This window comes from Dermacentor silvarum, chromosome 5, assembly GCF_013339745.2.
Source record: "Dermacentor silvarum isolate Dsil-2018 chromosome 5, BIME_Dsil_1.4, whole genome shotgun sequence".
In the NCBI taxonomy this organism is placed as follows: domain Eukaryota; kingdom Metazoa; phylum Arthropoda; class Arachnida; order Ixodida; family Ixodidae; genus Dermacentor; species Dermacentor silvarum.
In genome coordinates, this window is record NC_051158.1 from 123,030,344 (window position 1) to 123,054,590 (window position 24,247).

Here is a 24,247-nt window from a genome sequence, read left to right on the forward strand (position 1 = left end):
GGCCAGGCCTCTCAGCCCAGGACGCCATGAAGCTTATCAAGATCCAAATCCTGGAATGCTGCACTCGGGACACGAGAGCCATCCTTGGTTTGGACCTGGAGAAAGCCTTTGATAACATCCGTCACGAGTTCGTTCTCGACGCCATCTCCAAACTCGACCTGGGCTCGTCCTTCCATGCCTTCGTCAAGAGCAAACGATGCACCATCCTCAAGGCTGGAGATTTGGAATCAGAGAAAATGGAACTGAGCGGAAGAGGCACCCCCAAGGGGTCAGTCATCTCACCGCTCCTCTTCAACATCGCAATAGTCGACCTCTCGAGATACCTAGGCAAGATCTAGGGCATCGGTCACACGATCTATGCGGACGACATCATTGTCTGGTGCGCGGGAGGCAGTGACGGACAAGTCGAAGCCGCTCTCCAGGTAGCTGTCGACACCACAGAGCGCTTTCTAACGGAAACGGGACTCCGGTGCTCCCCAAAGAAATCGGAACTCCTTCTCTACAGCCCCACTAGAAAGGGCCGCAAGCCACAGAACTGGAAACTCCCCACCGAAATCGACATTAATCTCTACATCAAGTACGGAGATCCGATTCCCAAAGTCGCGTCCATTAGAATCTTGGGAATGACACTCGAAGGGGCGGGCACAAATAGCATCACCATTCACAAACTAGCAAAGAAGACGGATAGCGTCATCGGTCTAATCAAGCAGGTAGCTAACAGAAGGAGAGGCCTGAGTGAAGAGAATCTGATAAGGCTAGTCCACGCTTTGTTGTTATGCCATTTTACGTACGTAGTGGCCATGCACGTCTGGAAGAGGGCCGATCGAGACAAGCTAAATGCCATGATAAGGAGGGGGATCAAGAGCGCGCTCGGACTACCAAACTACACACGCACCGACCGACATCTGTAGTTGGGCATTCATAATACACTGGAAGAAATTGCAGAAGCACAAGAAAGGGCACAGATTCTGAGACTCTCCAGCACCACGGCGGGCAGACGACTCCTAACAGAAATGGGCGTCCCCCCAGCTAAAGTCAAAGACTCCTACCAGGCCCTTCCGAAAGAGCAGAAAGACCACATCATCATATCCCCCGCCCCGCGCAATATGCATCCCCAGTAGAGATGGGCAAAACGGCTCACTTCAGTGAGCGGCTCGGAACGGCTCAGTTCACTGAAATGAACCGGTTCCTTTGAACGGCTCACCGTTTAACTTAAACGTGTCACCTGTGTTATTCATATTCTATAGTTATTTGGCTTTAAAAAAACGGTATATGCATAATTTAATAACCATGTTATAGGTATTTTGGCTATCTTTAGAGATTATATTTACATATTTCAAAAGCATGAATTTTTAGTTGTAATGAAACTTTCTTTTCTCATATTGAGGATAAAATGCTTATAATACTGTAACAGCTAGAGAGAATGCGACGTACTTTTCTCAGAAAAAAAGTAACTTCATCGTCATTACAGGAGCTTTTCTGTTTTTCTGGTACTTTAAAATCAACTTTCGTCAAAATAAGAACACAAAATTATTGTACATTATCTTTCAACTTTATTCATGTATTCTCATACGCACGATCACTATAATTTGAGTGAGCTGTAACGCAATGCAAGATGAATGTCGAAATAATCTCTTGAAGTACAATACAAAAATCATGCTAAAGATCCACAAGACTACCCCACGTACCTTTCGTTTTTTTTTTTTTTTTTATCTTGAGCGCCCGCGCGATACTGGCGATCAGGCCATCATGCGCCAGGACAAAAAAAGAAAAAGAAGAAATAAAGCTGTATTACAACACAACAGATAATTCGCCTCGTGTTATTGACGTGCTAATGATACACGCTTAGAAAATGCAAGTGGATGACTACGCTAATTAGCACAAATGAAGACCAGGACGTAAACTGTACGTTCACCTGTTTGTTCTCGTTAAAGACAGGGAAGACCATCTTCGAAGTGTTCTTGCACCAGCGCAGGATGTGCGATCGGTGAAAGTCGTGAGACATTGTTCGAACAGCAGCAGGCAACGAAAGGTACCATCCTTTGTCAATTAAGGCTTCATTACTTCTCCTTTCGGTGGCATCGGGATGCACAAAAAAACAAAGCGAGTGCTGCGCACACCACACTGCGAGCGAGTACGAGTAGCGCGAGTCTGCCTATGCCAGCCACCACTCGTTGGTTAGAAAACCAAATCTCGAAACCCAGCAGAAGACAAGGCTCTGACGCCACGGTCCGGCACGGCCTACTGAACGATATAGAACCGGCTTCCTCTCTCCGAACGAACTGCCGCTCACTTACTGAACCACCGCTCCCTCGCTCTTGAAAAGAGCGGCTGAAAAGATCCGGCTCACTCCTGAGCGCTCTTGAGGAACGGTTCCTCACGACTCGCAGAAAGAGAGAGAGCCGGCTTTCTCTCTCCGAAAGAACCACCACACACTTAGTGAACCACCGCTCGCTCCTGAGCGGAACTCGCTCAGGAGCGAGCCGGATCTTTTGAGCCGCTCTTTGGAAGAGCGAGGGAGCGGTGGTTCAGTAAGTGAGCAGCGGTTCTTCCGGAGAGAGAACCGGCTCCCTTTCTCGAAAAGAACCGCCGCTCGCTTTTACGGAACCACGGCTCACTCGCTCTTTAAAAAGAGCGGCTCAAAAGATCCGGCTTGCTCCTGAGCGACCCATCTCTAATATATATATATATATATATATATATATATATATATATATATATATATATATCACTAACATTGTGAAGGGAGCTAATCTGTGACCCATGGTAACTCTTAGCACATACTCGAAACAGAGTTTGGCTGGCGGGCTCTGGTATAATAAGCTTCCCTGTGTCGTGAACTTTCTACCACACACGAAAAAAATCTGCGTTTCGCATAGCTTTGACGCCGTCGCCTACATTAGTGCAGCCGTAGCGTGTGTCCACACAGGCCGTCAAGAACGCGATTTCAATCCCTATCGAGAAAGAATTGAAAACAAACCATCTGCTTTATGCACTGCGAACTACGGGACGCTGGTAAATAGTCACTAAATGACAAGTAGGTAACCTAAAGTAAAAGCCTCAATATAGTTCTGCAATAGCCAGCTGTAGTGGGTAGTGGGTGTAGCTGTATTCCAAAAACTGATGATAGGGCGTTCGAATAATGCGCATTCGCAAGATTCCCTGTGTCAGCCGCTTATGTTGAGGCAGACATCTTCGATATATACACGGTTTTAGTTTTCACATTTCTGTAAAATTTCTTTGTGGTGAAGTGAATGCATATAACAGCTAGCAGAACAAAACATTTTGCCGCACATTTGATGTCCGGCGAAGAACAACGGTGAGCTTTATCACATACTAGCCCAATGCGAAAATTTTCTACGTAGCAATATATCAGCTCACGAAAAATTGACTGTGTTCAATGTTCAGCGAACGGATCAGAATATGGTAAGTCAATAATAAATGTAGGCATGCGAAATTCACATTCGAAGCCTGTAAATATTCATGTGAACCAACTTACGCTGCAAGCCAGCCCGAAGAGCCCTCCGTTTCAAGCTTTACATTATTCTGTTAGAAAAGTAATGAATCACTACTTCAAGGTGGCACATAGTAGTGATGACTTTCGCAACTTCCTTTAAAGGACAATCATAAGAACTTATTCGCGGTGTGCGTGTGGGGCATGTAATAAGTCTGAAAAAGCTAGAAACAACTTAAAACGCCTCTTGGACCACCGCCTGTAAGGAGCATTTATTGAGTTTCCTATCCTGCTGGCAAGTGAACGAATAATTTGCGTCTGGCGAATCGATACGTAGAACCGCGTGAATAGCAATTGGAAGGAGCGCATTCGACCATGGCGAGAGCCGGGATTATTATCGACTGAAGAGAAGACACGTTATCCCTTCCGACTTTCACATGTGGCAGCAGTTCTACGGACACATAATCTCTCTGCCAGGGTTCCGAAATGAATGCAGCTCTCGGTGCTTTAGAACGAGCTTTCACACGATTGATCGAGGAGGCAATTGTGGAGCAGAGCGCTAGCCCGGCGCCAGATGAATTGCTTGCACTACCTTTCACCGAAATTTGTTCTTTCGTATTTTTTGGCCGGTAATATGAGGCGCAAATGAAACGGACAACCTGGCTGAAAGGCGATCCTTCCCTCGTAATTAACGTTGGAAAATTTACCGATCGATGAAAAGATTGAAAACAAAACCATCTTTTTAAAAACTGCATTGGTGCAAAATATACCGCATGGTTGTCATGTGATTTAAAATATTTTACTCCTCCATCCTTTCTGGGTTGTGACGACATTGTCTAACTCAAAATACACTATTTATTCTTTTAGGAATACCTTTAGGGGATGTGCCGGATTTTAAGAACTACTAAGAAAGTATTCAATGTCTTAAGAAGATATCAATGTTTTTACGGTAAGCTTGATACTGTAGGATTACGCATAACTAAATAAAGAATATACTTTGTTCAGGCAGCGTCAATCAAAACACTTATTATTGAACATTAGACTGTTGAAACAACGTATTTTATAAAGTTATACTAATTCATGCGTTTCATAAAACACGAGCCGTAATACATGAGTAAACGTTACTTCTTGTCTGGAAGATCCCAAAAAAAAGCCTTTAAAAGAGGTTGCGGGGAAATGAAGGTGCCGAGTTCCTGATGACGATGATTTAGTTGTTTTAGCTGTCCATAAAGGCGTGAATATTTTTAATCTCGCAGCCATGGAGACCGAATTATTCGTCAAGTACAAAACGGCACTAATGATACCAGTTAGTCTATTCTTGTGGGTCGGAAATATATGAAAAAAAGGGCCTCATATCGGCGTGCTTCGGTAGCAGCGCGCCTAAGTAAGTCTAGGAAATGTTGCACTGTTAGCATTCCAATTAGTAGAGTAATTTTGGTTATCTACTACACGCGCTCGCATTCCCTCACCCGGCGGCACCAGTTTATATTACTCAACCTATGATGATACTTTAAAACAGAATAAATGTATCATTCGTGTTTTCTGCAGTTTCAATGTTGCAGGGTTTTTGTCCACTCTTTCGTTTGATTACATCTATTAGCCAGAAAAGTACATCATTCTCGATTGCGTCATCTGCACAAAAAGCGAAGATGGCTATTGTGTATTGTCTTTTTTCTGCAAACATACGGAAAGTCACAACAAGCTGATTTTTTGCTAGTTTCCTGAGCTTCTTGTTGTTGTCCGTAAAACCAAACTAGCTTTAATTTTAGAGAAAGGCATTCTTTCTGTCTCTCCTCCACCCACCTACCCCTCTTACCACTTCTGGATAGTGTCTTGCAAGATATACAACTTGAGCCACACGGCATGGATCACTGTAAACGTGAAAAATATTGGTCAATCCCCCAGAACGAGTATGTGCCACGAGGTAGGTTTCGGAATATACGAGCAGAACACATGGGCAAGATATGATGTCGACAATAATAAATTGAGGAAGTTCGATACAGAAACAGCCGAGCGTTGAGATGAAAATAAAGAGTGAAATATGAGACCGGATCATGCACTGAGTGAGGTGCGCTGAGCTACAGAGAATTAAGCGAAGAAATCGGCAACAGGAGAAGCCAAGTCGGAACAAATAATGTTATCAAAAAGGTTTAAATTTTAATTTTCTTTATTTTTTTAAGCCATTAAGCACTCTTATAACCACGCAATTCGTGGTCTAATCTCTAGTGTGGGTACGTGCCACGTTTCTAAGGCATATGATAGTCATAATTCAAATCAGACATGAGCGTGCATTGAGCTAGGAATGAACAGCAGCATAGATGTGACAAATAAAGCATAAAGAAAGCGACGATACTTCAGTAAGCATAAAAATATCTTCGCTTTTCACCTAATTAGCTCAGGATCACCCAGTTTTCTTGTTTCTTCTCTAGGTATTTTACAAAACCATGTCTATCTCTATATCTGTGCCTGCTTATGAAGTGCAACGAATTTACCCGTAAAGGATCGCGCCAGGCTGAGGGAAGATTTGTTGTGAACATTGTGCTGAATATGCAAGTTCTTGAGTGCACAGTTTAGGCCCACACAGTGCGCAACTGACAGCTGTAAACAGACACGTAAAAACATCGCTGGCACCCGTTACAATCCTGGCAACCAGCCAATTGGCTTATAGATTTACATAGTTCTGCCCAAAGTAGTCAGGTAAGCGTATCTTTGTTCTGCTTAAACAAACGATACTTCACGACATCGGACTCTGAACATACAGCTTGGCAAATAATACCAGGCAATGTATAGCGGTAAAATGTTAGAGGCGTAACACCATAAGTTGTTGCAGCACCTGAGGGTGTCCGCACTCGACAAACCGTGCGAAAGGTAGGTAAATACGAGTACGCGCAGCGCTTAAAAATAAATGTTAGAATTGCCTCTTCGCTCCACCTACAATCAGTTGCTCGGCCTTCTGGCAATCACAATTAATTTTTAATATGTGCGTACGCACGTGGGGCAAACACGTTGGCAGGTTTGGCACTTCTTTGTAGCGGGCATAGAGTGTTATTTCGTTGTTCAAGTTAAAACGGAAAGAAAGCTCACATTTCGTAGTATCGTTGACATCATTGACGTTATTTAACGCAAAAAATCATTACAAGAGCTATAAGTACGCTTTAGGAGAACGGCCCCAGAATAAGCTTTACCACGACATAGCCATTGTATATTATTGCCTGTGGAATGTGACCACTGCGAGCATAAATAGAACCGCGAACCTTTTGACGCGCGGCAGTATGCCGTATGCACTTTTCCAGCACCCGAGGTCGTAAAAGCATTCTATAAAAGTTGATCTTCAATCTCTGCATTCTGTAAAAGGCGATAATTTATGTCCAGTTTGCCAAAATTATGCTTTTACACAAACTCGATCTGTGGTTCACAAAACTTAATAAGCGTTTTCGAGGTACACCTTTTGGCGCAGCTACGCGTCATGTTAACTGTAGCGACGCGCTTTCTTTCTCTACCTGTGGTATAACGCTAAGCCAAGTGTGCTGTGGCATGAGTTGGGAAACAGGAATCATATGAGGCAATTACGGATAGGTAAACAAAGTTGTGAGATAATTCGAAGCAGTGAGTACTGCTGATAAATATAGTTGTGTTCATGAGAGATATGTCAGCGATATATTGAAGGCGCGCATCAGCACTAGCAGGTCATTTTGCTAAGCAGCCTGGGCAAGGTATGTTCCAACTATCTGCTCAACTTCAAAGCCTGTCCTTCGAAAGATATTTGTCAACGAGCCATTTTTACTGTGTTGACGTGATAGCACGCCAATTGTTTTCCATTATTGCTGTTTACTACATTTTAATTTTGCTTGACAAATTTTTATACGTATATTACATTGAAAGGTGTAGAACAGCAAAAGTGTTTATTAAACTGTACGATAATATTTCTTAATGGACATTCTGTCCAAAGCTTGATATGAGCTTCAGTAAAACGATTGTTTTAAAATTCAACACACAAAAAAGATCGTGCTGCTGTCCTCCGTCAAACAGGCCTTACGTCGTACACTCTGGAACCCACAGTGAAATATTTGAGACGCCAAATTTTCAATGGAAATGGTCGAAATATTTCACAACTTCTCCATAGCCGTGGCTTCTGACTTTACATATAATTAGAGTTTGGAAAGAAATAATTCTGAACAGCAAGTGGGTGAAGTGAATGGCATGGTTTTATTTTCCGCATAAATTCCACTAAGTGGAACATTTTTGTAAAACTTGCCGCTCGGAACTCATATGAAATCAGATTAAAGCAATGAAATTTGTCAGAAATATGGGTGTATATTGGCGATGTCAAACAGATTACCTGCTTGTAGATTATGCAATATGCGCACACACGACATATTTAACAACTTACTGTGGCTGATTATATATATATATATATATATATATATAATGAACATAACATAACATAATGAACATAAGTCATAATGAACAAGTCCGATTACGCCGCAGAGGCCCACAGAAGACAGCTAGCAGATGCGACGTTTTATAAGCGCCTTGATCATGACCCCACTGAGCAGTACAAATGTCTGCTCAAAAGCACGGTGCTACATCTCGTCAAGAAGAAAAAGATGCCTGACAATGCGGTACATTCTCTAATTCCAGTAAGTCCTGTTGCGGGTCGTTTTTACCTTTTACCTAAAATACATAAGATAAACAACCCAGGTCGACCCATAATTTCTGGTATAGGTACAGTCACAGAAAATTTGTCCAGCTACGTAGATTCCCTGATTAGTAATATCCCAGCTACGTTTCCTTCTTACGTAAGAGACACTACCGACTTTCTGTCATATATAATCGATCTCATTATTCCTCAAGGTTCTCTTTTGGTCACACTTGATGTTGCTTCTTTGTATACTAACATTCCTCATTCAGATGGCATCATGGCAGTCGTCAATTGCTACGAAGCCGTAGCACCCGAAAAACTCATCGATAGTGACACATTCGCAACTTTGCTAACCCTTATTTTAGAACTGATTAATTTCGAATTTGAAGGACAGCACTATGTCCAAGTTAGTGGGACGTCTATGGGTACGCGAATCGGCCCCAACTACGCGAACAGATTTATGGGTCAGATAGAAGATAAATTTTTGCTAACCAGGACCTTAAAACCTTTTTATTACAAACATTACATTGACGATGTTTTTCTGATTTGGTCTCATGGTGAACAGGAACTGCTTTCCTTCATATCTGACTTTAACAATGCCCGTCCATCCATATCATTTTCTCACACGTATTCTGCATCTACTATTAACTTCCTTGACGTCAGCGTTTCATTGCTAAATGATAAACTATCTACTGCCCTATACAAAAAGCCGACCGATAGACGTCAATATTTGCACTTTGATAGCAGTCACGTTAAACATTGCAAGACGAGAATTCCTTATAGTCAAGCCTTACGTTTTAAAAGAATTTGTTCTGAGCAATCAAGAGTTTCACAAAAATTGCGGTACCTTAAAAAACGCTTTAGTCAAACAAAATTACCCACCCTAATTAATTGAGGATGCAATAAAGCGCGCAGACGTGCATGACCGAAGGACGCTTCTTTGCACTGCGAACAAACCAACTCCCTCACCTCAGACAAATCTTGTCCTAACCCATTCTGCGTCAGTCTCACGTGTTTCGCATGTACTCAAGAAACACCACAATATTTTAATGCAAAGTGAACGCCTCAAAAACACCTTCGCTGAACCACCTAAAGCAGTATATCATAAAGCTAGAAATATTCGAGATATACTATCATCGTCATCTAAGACTGACTGCCCTGATGCCATCGGATGCCATCCTTGCCGAAAACCGCGATGTAAAGTATGCCCCTACATGTACACATCGCCACAGGTGACTAGTACGGCTTCAAATTTTCGTTTAAAAATCAAAGGCGATTTCGACTGTGACACTAAAACGTAATATATATGCTTGAATGTACGGTGTGCAAAAAACGGTACATCGGGCAAACAGAAGGGCCTTTTAGATTGCGCTTTAACAATCATAAATCCCACGCTAACACGTTTCCCAACCTGCCCATCTCAAGACACGTGCACGTCCCTGACCACTCATTCGATAAACTGAAAGTCACGTTGCTTGAATCTGGATTTCGTTCAAATTATGATAGAGAAGCCCGTGCATCCTTCTTTATCTATAAGTTTGATACCGTCGCGTGTGGTTTGAATGAAAGTGTAGGAAAATTGAGTTGCCTGTCATCGTAGCCCGTCACTTGTTTCTCCTTTCTACTAGTACGTCACTCATCCTTTTTTTGTCGGTTTGCTTGATAACATAGCCCATATTGGGTGACGCCTTTTGTTGAAACCTGACGATTGGTTTTTGCACTTCATTTCTGTGAATTTTTATGCTTTGTATTTTTAGATTATGTGTTTCCAAACGTCATCTGTGTATACATGTATCAGCTGTCCTTTGAACGATTGACATGCATTTTGTTCGCCCATTTTTGTCGTTTATCATGTAAACATATCGCATTCGGTTGATATGCACATGTATATAAACTGTACTGACGCCATGTATTGTATTCTGATGAAGGCCGGACCCCGGCCGAAACGTCAATAAACCGCTTCATACGCGCGTCTACTTCACTGTATATATATATATATATATATATATATATATATATATATATATGGGTTGTCCAAACAATTTGTTGGGTGTCCAAACAATGTGCGAATGCCGCGTAGCTGGACAGAACGAAGGTAGTGTTTTTGCCTTCACTTCGAGATACTGAGATTTTTTTGCATGCCACCTAATTACATAATCAGTCTTGATTAATTCATCAGCTTCTCAAACATTAGATGAAAATTGTCAATGAGACTATTGTAGAGCAGCATGAAAAATTCCTGACACAGTTTTCTGTTGCTCAATACGTGCTACTTAAGAGTGTTATTCCAAGCTTGAAAGATTCCCGCAAAAACACTACATGTGCCGCGAGCGGCCAGTCGCACGGCTATGTTGTGTGTATTCGCGGGCTTCTTTGACACTCGGAAAAACACTCAAGGTGAAAGCCTTAGGTCTCCTTGTTGACGGTGACCTTGGTGAAACTGGGCCGTGACGAAAAATGGCTGACGCCGCAAAGAGTAAAAACACGCGAACAAATGCTCGGACTGGCGTCACATTTCTGCAGGAGGTTCCTATTAAAGAAGTAAATTGGTGGCTTTCAAAAATAAAAAAAATGTGGTTGATCCCTCTTATATAGGAATCGGTATAGAACACGAAAGTGAAACGTGTCTTCACAGAAGTAGTGTAATGTTTATTGCACATTGATATATAATGTCTATTGGTGTTTTGTGGCTAAAGCGCCCTTAGGCGTTGATGCACCCACGCTGACGCCTGGTGGCACGTCTCCTCCATCACGACTACCAACGTCGATGACCATGAGCAACCGTCGTGCATATGGAAGCTGCACTACGCTGCACACGCTAGCACAACGCGAAAGACGAAGCACGTAACTGACACACTAATACAACGCGCAAGACAAAGCACGTAACTGAATCGTCACCGAGTCAAATCAGCGCGTACAGCGCGTCGTAATTGCAGCCTCCGCGATCAACTTCAGAAACATTTTCAGAGCTAATTGCGGTGCCACGCTCCGCTCTGCTGAGTACGGTGAACGCCACCTAGCTGGCGTTGGTAGTGCTTCTTGATGCCAGCGTCCCTTCGAATGCTGGCATCGAGGCGTCGTAGTGCTGAGACCACTTAAGCGTTCACTGTCGGTGCGCGTTAGTGTCATAATGCAGTACTTCTCTTTTCTGCTCGTAGGCGGCGGCACCGCCCCGAGCAAGAGCGCGGGTACACGGAGGAGTGTTAGATATATAAGGCGCGTCTGTGTAGCTCTCTGCAAATGCGTTTGTGGCGCAATGGGTTAAACGCTCGGCGATCTATCGTCGCGGACCGAGAGGTCGTGGGTTCGATTTCCAAATTTTGCATGTTTGTGGAACTTTTTCTTCTGGTTTCTTTCTTTGTATTATGTTCGTGTATGTTCGTGTGACGTATTTCCGTGACGGAAATACGTCAGTGAAGTCTTGGTAGACCCCGGCATAAAACACTTTCGTGTTAAAAATTTGGTACCTTTCGGTCTGAGTGGCAATCGAACACGCGCCTCCGCGGTGCGAGACGAGCGCTCTTCCTTCAAGCCACGGCTGCTCCACATTTCTGACTTACTAATGGTATGCCTATACTGGCGGACAACTTTCTGTGGCAATGAAAGGAAAGCTACGCAGGCAAAGCGCGCACAAGTGAGAGCGCTTCTGAAAAGAGTCCCGTGTTTTAATCCACGATGATTTAGGCTGGGGAAGAGAAGACGTAAACAGTTTATTAGCAGCAGTCAAATAAGACAGAACACGCCACTGAGTGTAAAAGTTCACTTATTTTGCGGCTTTTCCCTTCCGCGCCTGGGCAGACGCGAAACCGTCGCACGTGGAAGCTGCGTCGATTCAGCGTCGGTTCCGAGCAACCAAAAGTACTGTGGAACGCTGCCGGACTACTTGGCGCGGTAACACATGTGCAGCAGCCACGCGCCCGTAGCTTTCCCTTCATTGCCACAGAAAGTTGTCCGCGAGTATAGTGCGTGATTACATGTTACATAGACGCGCTCGTGCCACGGCTCGCACGTTCGTCGTCGCTTTCCACAGCTGGCTCCGATGCCGCTCATTATGCCAGCATTCCCATACTGTCCGTCCGTTGGTTTCTTTCTTAACAAAACGTCGTTTTATCAATTGAAGCACCAAAGTAACTGGAGCGCCAACGCATGTGTCCGCAATGTTCGGGAATCGATATCTCGAAACTGGTGTCATCCTGAGAATGATTTCCAAGTGGATCCGCCTTGCGAACTCCACGGCTGGAATTAGTAAATTGCAATATTGGCCATAAGCTAATTATATATAAACTTATTTCGTTATTTTTTATCTGTCGGTTATGCATTTCGGTTTATTTGTGCAAGTAATGACCGCCTCTCCGAGTAGACCAGCTTATGAACTAAAATTATGCTGTCTGCCACAGGCAACCTTTAAGAATGCTTGAACGTGTTCACTGATACACTCGTTATATAGACTTAGGTTGTAGTACGGCAGGGTGAACTGCACTGCAATAGACTTTGAGAATTGTTTACATATAAATTTACCGTGAATCGATGTGGCATAATCTTCTGTGTATTTATTCTATATAGAAATAACCCGCGGCATATATCTGCCATGTTCACCTTTACATGTGTCTTCATAAGGCAATGACCTCCTACGCTAGCAGGAATGAATAATACATCTCAGGGACAAGAATTATGCTACATGTCAGAAGTGATTTACAAAAATTCTGGAGAACTTAAACACTATCACTGCTTATATGGAAGACGTTTTCTTCTGTTGTTTATCTGAAGTGTACAAAGCGTTGCTTTATTTCAGGCTCTACAATAAAGCCCAATTTTATGAAATTTTTTATGGAATTGACAATATGTTGAAGTGACTAAATATTTTGGTCCCTTAGTTATAAACCTTGTGGTGGAACATAATTCAAATTTTCGCTTAAACGAAAAAACATCACCTAGTTCTTCCGGGACTACTTCATAATTTTGGTCTAAAATGATTGAGAAGGCGTGTGTTCTCGGAGAAATCTCGAAGCATTTTAGTCGTTCACGGCATGGATGACAGAGGCCAGCATTTTTATGTAAGCGTGAATTTCGAAAAGTACAATGCAACGAAAGCGGCTGAATGCTATTGCCGGCTCGAAGCCACGAAGACGTGTAATGGTTTTGTGCGAAGGAAATTGCTTGACAGTCACACATCCTAATAAAAACCTACAACATCTAGTCCGTAACGTATGGGCACTTACCATTCTTCTCGTAGGTGTTTTGCGCGACCGGCACACATGCTCCTATAAAGAGACAGCCGTGCGGCCCTCTCGGCAAGCTTATCAGAGAGTACCACTCGGCCCTGCAGCCTTGCGAGAACTGTCACGCTCTACACGTCGAAAGAATATGCATCGACAGCACGCCTGCGCTTTCATTTGACAACGTGACAAACGTCACGAATAACAAGAGCCAAACTCTTCGGCGGCAGCCGGAGCAGACGGAATGAATTCGCGCACAGTAACGACGGTCGTGCTCGCCCTCGTCTCCTGCTTACTGCCAGCCATTGCAGGAGGTAGAGGAGGTACGTTCGCCTTTTCTTGGTGCGCTTGAGTTTCTGCCGAAGTATTTTTTTTTGGTCTGAAAGGTTACTGCTTAGATTTTCAAGATATCTGTACGTTGGTCCACCTTTAGTTTTCCTACGTCAACGTCCCCTTCACAAGGCTCTCGTTGGGAAGACGACTAAATCGATTCATTCCTCCATGACGACGCGTGCATAAAGGGGCTCAGAATTTTCTTGTTCAGTAATTACCGTTTAGGGGGGTTAAACAGAAGGCACCGCGCTCACATGAACAGTTCGGCGAAATTGTGCCGTTTTGTCGACTTTTTGACGCAACCGTCTGCAAAGGCTTCCGTTCGACATAGAACGACCCGCGGCGTATGTACTAGGAGTAGCTCGACAGCTATCGGTGCGCTGGTATGATTGCGCATTCTATACTGAAAATAAACTGCAACTTTAGAAGCATAGTGGTGACTGGAGATCCGATTTTTATACACTAAGATTAAGGTATTTAAAGACAAACAGGCGCTTAAACTCTTATTTTAGGCATGATAGGGGCCGATATAGGCACTATAAACTGCATGAAAACCACGACTTGCTTTATGTGTAGCGTGTTTACTTTGCAAGAAACTGATGTAGTGTTCACTCGTGAGGTCTTAAACGTAGCAACGATCCTGTACAGGCCATTTCATCACTGGGCTTGGTGGGTACTCGAGAGGCCGCTTTTCTTTAATGTGTTTGTTCTAACACTGTGAGCCAGAAGTGTACATTTATTCGCAAGACTTTCGTGCTTACTACCATGGCGCACGACTTAGAGAATGCACTAAAAAGCGAAAATAAGCCAGGAAAGCTGCTAAACGGATAATCAGGGAAACTGAAGTATGTGCCTAATGAGTTTAAGTAAACACATTTTGCAGTAAGAAAAAGACAACGTTGAATATATACACTGAATATATACGTCTACAAATTTTTGTAAAGCTTATAAGAAAAGTAGCAAATAACTATCATCTCTAAAATAATGTGTCTTTTCTAATTCCGAGTGGGCTTGTAGGCTTAAAACGAGCGTTAAACATTGACAAAGGTGAACGAATGGCGGGTTTTTGTATTTGTCTATGTTTCAACGCTTCGTGCTCTCTTTGATTCTTGAGTGTGCGCCTGCAGGAACCTCCAATGTTTTTTTTTTTGCAGAACAAAAGAACATACATATTTTTTGTCTATATCAGATTGCCCCTTCGCACAGACTTCAGCGGCCGCGCTGTGTTGTTGTAGCCGTATCACTCCGGGATAAACGTTTGCAACTCTTGCCTATATGCTATTTTGATAATAATATCACTTTATTTCTGACAAGCTGTTTCTTATTTTATCGTACGTTGGAGAATACGAGCGTGTATCCTGCTACATACATCGATTTAAAATAAACAGAGCGCGGGAGGGCGTAGTGATGGCCGAAGTTTACTGCAGCGGGCAAGAGTTTATTGCTCATCTGTTGCAGAGGTAACAAGAACCGTCATCTTCTTTCTGGCTGTACAACCACAAAATTATGAATAGTGCAGATGAAGAGGACCGCTATAACTACAGTGGACATACTTTACTTGGTCCTCGTAAGCTTTCAGTTTACCTAAAACACGCTCAGCATACTCTGCAGCCAACACTGCTTTGAAGCTACAGTATACAGTACACCTTTCTAAAAATAGTCCGTCTTTCTCCCTCAAATATCCCCTTGCACTGTATTGTGTAGTTGTGCGTCCGCTGCCTCAAAAAATATTCTTTTCATGATTTTTTAAAGCATTGGCTAACGAGTGGCAGGCAAATGACAAGAGGTCCTCAAAAGCTGTGCTAACGATGTCAACGCAAGCCATTTTTGTACTAGGTTGCATTGGCCGGTGTGTTGGCATTAGCCACCGCATCTGAGATTGTTTCCAGGTATTGCGGGAAGAAGTAAACGAAAGTGCTTTGTAAACTAAATGACCGCCACAAAAAAAGCAGTTTTATTGTGCTTAACGTATAAAAATAGGCGGAATAGTATAGCAACAAACAACAGAAATAGGTACTTAGATGCACTATAAAGTTAGTGCTATATCCTTAACCCATAAATTCGTGCTCATACAGCACGGAGAGCGCCTCCAGTCTCTAGTTAATCCGCAGAGGATTCCCTAATATTATTTATTCTTTGGATGCCTTTAGGAGAACTTTAAATGGTGAAGGAAATGAACTAAATTAGTATTGATGAATACATTCTTCACGCAATAAATATGTTTTGAGGTCTTGGTGAACGTGGGCTTTTTTGGATATTTAAATACCGCCAAACGCCTTCCTAACGACGCGCTTGGGGCCTCAAAGCTTCTTCGTTAAATAGGTCACTTTGTTGTAAAGGTCGCTCGCATTAGATACCACTCGCTTTCGAGCAAGTTTAGCAATCAAACAGCCTCCCTTTAACGCTAACTCAAGAGATAGTTTGTCAACTATTCCGCTGATCTTCTTCTGCACACTTTATCTGTCTGAATTTATCTGTCCAACGCCCTGGCATCGAGGCTCATGGCGTGCTCAGCGCCGGTATCAGGCAGTGACGCGAGGCACAGCCGCAGAGCACCGAATACCGCTTTTATGTGCCTCGTCCAAATACTGTTCGGCTCTTAATTCGCAACTGCTGCCTTCGTAGACCTTCGCTTTCATCTAATCTTCGATGGCCGGGACGATGTCGTCAGTGGTCAGTTCGGTGCCAATTATCACGGTCGCTTTAAAGTAGGAGGGGATGGGGGAGGTTGCTATGTTTGGTCCTCCGGTGTCACACGCTTTCTCAAGGCATTTGCTGCTGTGTGTCGGCTAATTGGGGAAGCTGTCCGAATGAGCTTCCCAAGCCTCTCTTTTTCCAACCCTCGTTTTATCCGGGGAGCTCCCTGCGTCCGAGCATCTCTGTATTGACAGACGCCTTGGTACTTTCGCCCTCTTCTAAGTAACTATCCAGAAAAACGTTTTATTTACGATTGTATGTGTATTTATTTGGAGCCTTTCATCCTTTCCTTATTCGTGATTACATTCGCTTGTCTCAGTTTCTATGCAGGGTACATGAATCCATAAAACGCCGCATCTAAAACTACGTAATTGTTTTACATACGGTGTGAAATGAAGTCCAAGAGGCAGATCAGGTGGTGTTTACAAAAGAACTAGCTTCTTTATTGTCATACCGATGTTCGAGCTGCATTAGTAGATAATACTTGGCTGGACTGTTGAAAAATAGAGTCGCCACCAGTGTTTTCAGGGCGTATTTTTTGAAAATTGTGCAAGGCACAAGATTGGTGGCTAATGATTATGCTTTGCGTATTAGATGGCTTCAATTTTGCAATACAGCATGCCTCTAGAATTGTTTATTACAAGGTTAATTATCAGATTTAGTTACATGATGAGCGGCTATAATCGCGCACCTAATGTCCACGTAGCTTAAAACAAACAGCATACCTCACACACACACCTCTGTATGTACGAGTGTGATGTTTTCATCACTGATAAATGAAAATAATTAAACACTGACTTTGTGAGTCGTAAGCGTCACCTGGTCGAAAAAGAAGCATTATTGTCGAGACACATATCATTCACGCCTATTTAGCACGTCCATTGAAACGGTGGTACCCTAGGAATTACTGTACTCTACACGTTTTTCCACAAGTCCAAAACAGAAGACTTCTGCGGCCTTGCCGAATAACAGCTCAATTACCATCGAATCTGTTATTTCTTGAGTGCTTAACCCAGGCATTTTTACCATCGCCATGGAGATTGGCCACACTGCTCCTCCATTCGGTAGGTTATAGTTCTGGCAGTAAAGTTGGTTAAAATATACGGTGTAATTGAACGACACATTGTGAGCTTTGCCTACACACCACCCATAACCTTTCCTCTATATCAAAGAAATCTAAACAATGTGACCCGTTTAGTTCATCGAAAGCATCACATGCGTCTCAGTTAACGCATGATAACAAGGAGAAAAGGACGGTTCAGTATTATATTTGCAAAGCGCCTAATCATTCGAGAAACATTAACATTTCGCCGCACTAAGAGCATAATACACCCTCAATTTTGAATAAGTATGAACGCAGTGTTACGTCGAGTCTTCTTGGGGCATTGGGAAACATAGAGGATAACAGTCGCATAACGCATTCGATAACTCGATGAATTGCGTCGGCTGTAATTACATTGGTTCTAGTAACAAAGACCTATCCTTTACCAATAAACATTAGCCTACGCATGCACGTTAGCTCTAATGTCCCCCTCCATCTTTTTAACTAATTTCGTCTCCGTGGTATATATAGGGCGGCAGGCTAAATTTTCCGCAGATCTTAAAACACACTTATAACGTTCTGGAGCACTTGCACAGGTAATTCGCTCGAAATGCTGCAAGTGACCTACATACACCGTACCTTTACAACCCATCCTCCCCCCCCCCTCCCAGCTTATTAGCACGGAATACAAAACAAGTCTCTCGTTCAGTTCACCCAGGTCATCAGCTAAATGTATCGTGCCCTACTTCGTGGAATGACATGAATATATCGAGCATTCAGTAATTAATTGCATTTATGATAACAAGGTCCAAAACATCAAGCATTTTTTACGAATATCACGTGTAATAGGCCCAAATTTCCACTCAGTGTAAATTTGGTGTCATGCACAATTATTCTAAGGCACTGGAAAACACCAAATATTGTCTACTCAAGCTTTCACGCCCAATACTGATGCAATTTTTACGAAGGTCTCTAATATGCGAACACACATATAATATCACATGCTGATTGGTCACAACGTCCCCTCCCCCATTTATTTTTAACGAATTCGATCTTGGTGGCGCCGACAGTTCAATCAGTACCGTGGGCTAAATTCTGTGCCATTCATAAAACGCAACTAGCTATAACGTTCCGGAATGCTTGGATGCCTAATTTGCTACAAAGGCTGTAATTACACCGCATACTGTGTACTTCACTTACACATTTCCTTAAGTTTCGCTAAATATAATCAAGGTATACCTGCTTGAATTCACCGAACTCACCGGGGAAACTGACTGGGAACCTCGTATAAGACATGAAAGTAAAGAGAAATGAGGATTGATCATTTATTTAGAAAAGTCGTAATTATGCCAGGAGCGCTAAAGCTTCGTTCCCATTACACTTAACATCCCATTTTGTTTTCACCGAATATGAACTCGGTGGTTCGTAGAGTTATCTCGGGATACAAGGAAACTACCTTCTTCGAGAAAGTTTGGGGGCAGCGGGGGGAGGCTTGGGGCTTTGAGCTGCCCGTAGTCGTTGACTATGGCCTATGGAATAATTTTAACTACCTCGTGTTCTTTAACGTGTACCTGAATATAAATGCAGGATCATTTTTTTTACATTTCACCTCCATCCATGGCCCGGTCCACTGGCACGGCAGCCGGTATTGAACCCCTGACATAAGCCACTAAGCTACGACAGCGCGTACCAGCTATGTGATGGACGTGATATCCAGAGCAGTTAGACTGATAAAAGGAACAGCCTGTTTGAAAAAAATTCTTATACATGAAAAGCTTTCTGCTTTATATGGAATTTTTAGCAGAAAGTTTTGATAACACAAGTAGTTAGCGTAATTTAGTCCCTAATTAAGCGTGATTGCGTATTCAAAGCGTTATAAATGTTCAAGTACTTCTCAGAAATGTCCGTGATTATATGCGCCAACGATAAATGGCTATGATACAATTACCGGATATATCTACAGCGAGTACATGAACATAACGAGATCAACATTACCTTCCACATCATAGGCTGCATTCGTATCACCTAAAAGGCTTAGTTTTCGGTCCTGCATTCGATTGCCTGGGATACGCTCTGTACAGATGCACGACAATTTTGTCAATTTCGTTTATTGTTTTAGATGCCGTTTACTATATTGCTTGGCTGCTACCACAGTTATTACTCGTCGGCAAAAGTAGCGATAACACGCTCACATTGGCATCTAGCAGTTGCACGCGAAGGTCAACTTTCATGATGCGAACTCCCATGCACGCTCACATAGCGCTCATATTCTCATTCACGGAATCCTGTTTTGCATGCAGTTGGACTGCTTCACGCACACCGGTGTGGCCCTGGCCAGCGCTACATTTACTGCGGTAGCCCTGACTGTAGCGAGCTGACCTGTGACCGCATGACACGGCCTGAAAACTGCAGCATCGACTGCTTGTCTGGTTGTTTCTGCGCGGAAGACCTCTACCGGAACAAGCACGGGCACTGCGTTACGTTTGATGAATGCTTAGGGCGACCACACGATTCCCGTAGGCATAGTGATGTGTCATTCGAAGAGTCTCGAGATGTATACTCATTGACCTTGTAAAACAGTGATCAGGTACATCCAGACATGCGGTTGCAAATGGCGACTCGAACACTTATTTTTCTGGAAAATTACGAACGAAGGATGGATGATGCACCAATATAAAACATGATAAACGAAAATAAAGAAATTTGCTTGCGTTCCCATTAAAGCACTTTTTTATCAGCCACCGGATTTAAAGATGCCGGCACTCTTGTACTTCTTCTAAATATAACAAGAGCTTCTATTGTGATAAGTTCGGCTTATAACACGAGGAGAATAATTTTGGTATTGTGAGCGCAGTTTAATGAATTCGCCACTAGAGCACGAGCAATTCCGGCTTTTTTACCCTAGTTGCTTTCCCTAAACTGGACTGCATTTATGGACTTTAAGTAACCTGAAATTGAAGCTGCCACTGATATCGAATGCGAAAATATCAATCAATCAATCAATAAATCTATCCATCAATCAATGAAAATAGTATTTATTATTTACAGTGGTGGTACATATGGGCTTGAAGATACAGAGCGAGGTCCCATAACTCAAGCCGACAAGAGGGCCTCCTGTTTTGAAGTGCATAAAGAAAAATGAGTGAGCAACCGTGATTACACATCATCGCAGCAACTAGTAAACAGCTATTATTCATTATTTAGACGCAAAAAAGGCAGCAGTAAACCTGAGGAGTATTAACTCAATTTTCTATTACAAACCGGATTAGTTTTTTCCGAAGTGTAACAAAGGACACACAATAAATCATTACGCAAGTTATTCCAAAATAATACACCTGCAAATTGGGCCGCGTAATTTCCATAGTTACTGCGTTCTTTGGTAGTAACAAATTGTTACTCGAAGCAAACCTGTTTGTGCAATTATAAAGGCATACCATGTAAAATACGTTAATGAGAACAAGGCTGCTTATATAGTTGATCAGCGTGGTGGCAAGGCGATAGTTAAGCATAAGAGGTAATGGAATGATTTTGTATTCTCGAAGGAGTGCAAGGGAATTGGCGCGGAAAAGACTGAACGAGATTAACCGAATGGCTTGGTTCTGTAAATGCTGTAATGTGAGTAAATATGAGGGATATGTATTAACCCAAATTATTAAAACAGAAGTAAAACGACTGTGAATGAATGCGTAGTATATTGATAGTAATGCTGCCCCACTAAAATATCGTCACGCTTTTATTAGAATTTATGAAAACGCCCTTACAGAAATTGGCAACTTTTACTTGCATCGAGTTCCAACTTACGTTAGCTTGAATCACCTGTTTCCGTCTCCTTGTTAATACCCTGTCTGATTTCCCAGACACATCTTCCGAAACTCACATGGCGAAATTTATTTACGATGATATTTTAGCCAAATAAGGGCGTCATATATGTTTTAGTCTCCCTTAATAAATAAAAAAGGTAGATAATAAAGAATTGAAGAAGTATAGGTCAATTAGCTTGCTTTCAGTATTGTGTAAAGTATTCACCAAGATAATTTCTAATAGAATCAGGGCAACACTTGACTTCAATCAACCGATAGAACAGGCTGGCTTCAGAGAGGGATATTCTACAGTAAATGACATCCATGTCATTACTCAGGTAATAGAGAAATCTGAGGAGTACAGTCAGCCTCTCTATACGGCTTTCATAGTTTTTGAAAAACCGTTTCAGAGATACCAACAGTCATAAAGGCATTGCTTAATCAAGCAGTACATAATTCATACGTGAATATGTGGGGAAATGTTTGCAAAGATTCCAAAGCTATTTTGGTTCTGCACAAGCAAAGTAAAAAAAAAATACCTGTCAAGTAAGCGGTCAGGCAAAGACACACAATCTATCCAATGCTATTAACAGCATGCTTGGAAGTATTCATGCTATTAGACTGGGAAGTCTTAGGAGTGAGGATCAACGGCGAACACCTCAGCAACCTTCGGTTTGCAGATGGCATTGTCCTGTTCAGCAACAGTGAAGATGAATTACAACAAATAATTGAGGACCTTACCTAGAAAGTGTAACAGTTGGATTGAAGATTAATACACAGATCAATTACCTATTAAGACAACAGGAAATGACGATCGCCAGTCAGGCTCAAGAGTATGTACAGGAGCACCTTTATCTAGGTCAAATACTCACAGGGTACCCTGATCATGAGAAGAAAATTTATTGAAGAATAACAATGGGTTGGAGTGCATACTGCAAGCATTACCAAATCTTGATTGGGAGTTTCCCACTGTCGTTGAAAAGAAAAGTGTACAATCATTGCATTCTACCACTGCTAAAATATGGAGTCGAAACATGGAGGTTAACAACAAAAGCACGAGAACAACTTACGGACCACGCAAAGAACGATGGAACGAAAAATGTTAGGAATAACGTGGAAAGACAGTAAGAGAGCGCTGTGGATCAGAGAACAAACGAGATAGCCGATATTCTCGTTGACATAAAGAGAAAAAAAATTGTCGGCCCTTACACTCCGTGAAGCTGGTTAACCAGCGAAGCTGAAGCGTACGGCCCCGGTGTTTATCACTGGGTTAATCCCAAGAAAGGAGCAGGGCAAGCCATATAATGCGTAAGGTAGATAACCGGTGGACCATTAGAGTTTCAGAATGGGTGCCAAAGGAAGCGAAGGACAGTCCAGGATGGCAGAAAATTAGGTGCGGTGATGAAATTAGGAAATTTGCAGGCGCAAGCCATAATCAGCTTGCACAAGACAAGTGTAATTGGAGATTGCAGGGAGATGTCCCAGTCCTGCAGTGGACATAAAAACAGGCTGCTGACGAAGATGATGAATATTTTAGTTACACGTCGCAGAGTGTTTAATATCTCTTTGTGTAATGCCTATTGCATTGAACGCGCCTTAAATATCCAAGGAAAACCATTCGCTACAGCATTATAAGGAAGAGCAATAATTTTATCGGGCGTGCATAAAATCCCGCATTTCCCGAATTTAGAATAACCACCCATTTTCTTACATGGCCGGTTTGGCTCTCCATTCAATGGAAAATTCATCCGGGACCTCTTCCAGGTAGTGTGAATGAAAAAAAATTTATTTTTTATCAGATGTGGTCTCTGAGGTTGCAAATATGCACCTCAAAGGAGAGAAAGCATCAAATTCGTGCTGTACATTACTGCTCCAATAAATATTGACTGCAAGTTGGTGGGCTTTGCCGCATAGGTAAATATCAAACGACGAGTACTCCTTTGCAACTGTAAATTCCAGACTTTCGGATTCATAAAAGAAATATGCAAAGGTATGTAGTTAGGTGCCTTGTGATCGTCCCCGTTTCCTTTTATTGCCACTCGTGTTCTCTGGTGCCATTTGCTGCTCTAATAAACCTACTAGCCCAGCAAGGTTTTTAAGAATGCAAAATATTCTGTACCGTTTCTTAGAGGGTCTACGTGCTTTTCTCGCGTGGTATTTCTTAGAGATTTTTACAATGAAGCTGTTAAGGTCTCAATCTTCGATGGTCGCGTCGGGATGTAGAAAAAAGCTCTCATTGGCCGTATGCTGTATGTGCAGTGAAAGCGCGCGAGGGACGTACGCGCGCTTTCAGGATGAGTGAACGCACGGCGGAGAACAAACGCCACTTCTTCCGTCGCGCGAAAGGCCGTGGGGGAACGGGAGGGAGGGAGGGTATGCGACGTTTAGCTGCGGCACCAAATACGTATCTTGCGACCGGGCCCAAGGGGAACTGGCGACTCAATCTCCCACGCGAAAGGAGGACAGCGGGAAGGCAGCGCGGGAGGGAGGGGTTGCGGCTTCTGCTCTGTGAGCAACTTGTACTTTGCGCGGGAACGGGCGGGGGCGCGCACCGTATCGTGAAAGTGATCTGCAACACGGCTTCTACCTTTGTTTTCCCTGTGCTTTTGCCGCTCAGTTTCCGCTGAAGCGATAGACAGCATGAACCTTCGCTCGCGGCGGTTGGCGCGCTTGCTCACGCCATGCGTTTTGACAGTGGTTGTGTGCGGTCACACAAACAACACGCAGAACTGTTGTCGACGGCGGCAGCGTTTTGCCTGCCTTCGCACCAAAAGCGCGCGGCGTTGGTGACGTGTTTATGAAGAGGGTCCCAACCTTGGCCGTACACCCTATGGCGGTGTACTGTAGCGACCCTAAGGCCATGGTTCTTGTAGTCACTGAATAAATGAACACCACCGGATCATATATATTTCTCATTCTTTAATAGTTCAAATAACCAATCACACCATCACATCTCAATAGTCATAATTGGAAATACACAATTCCCACCCTAGTACAGCTTCGCTTGTCTTCCATCTCCACCCCAGTGAAAGGGCTGACAGTTATTATTGCCGGACGCGACCA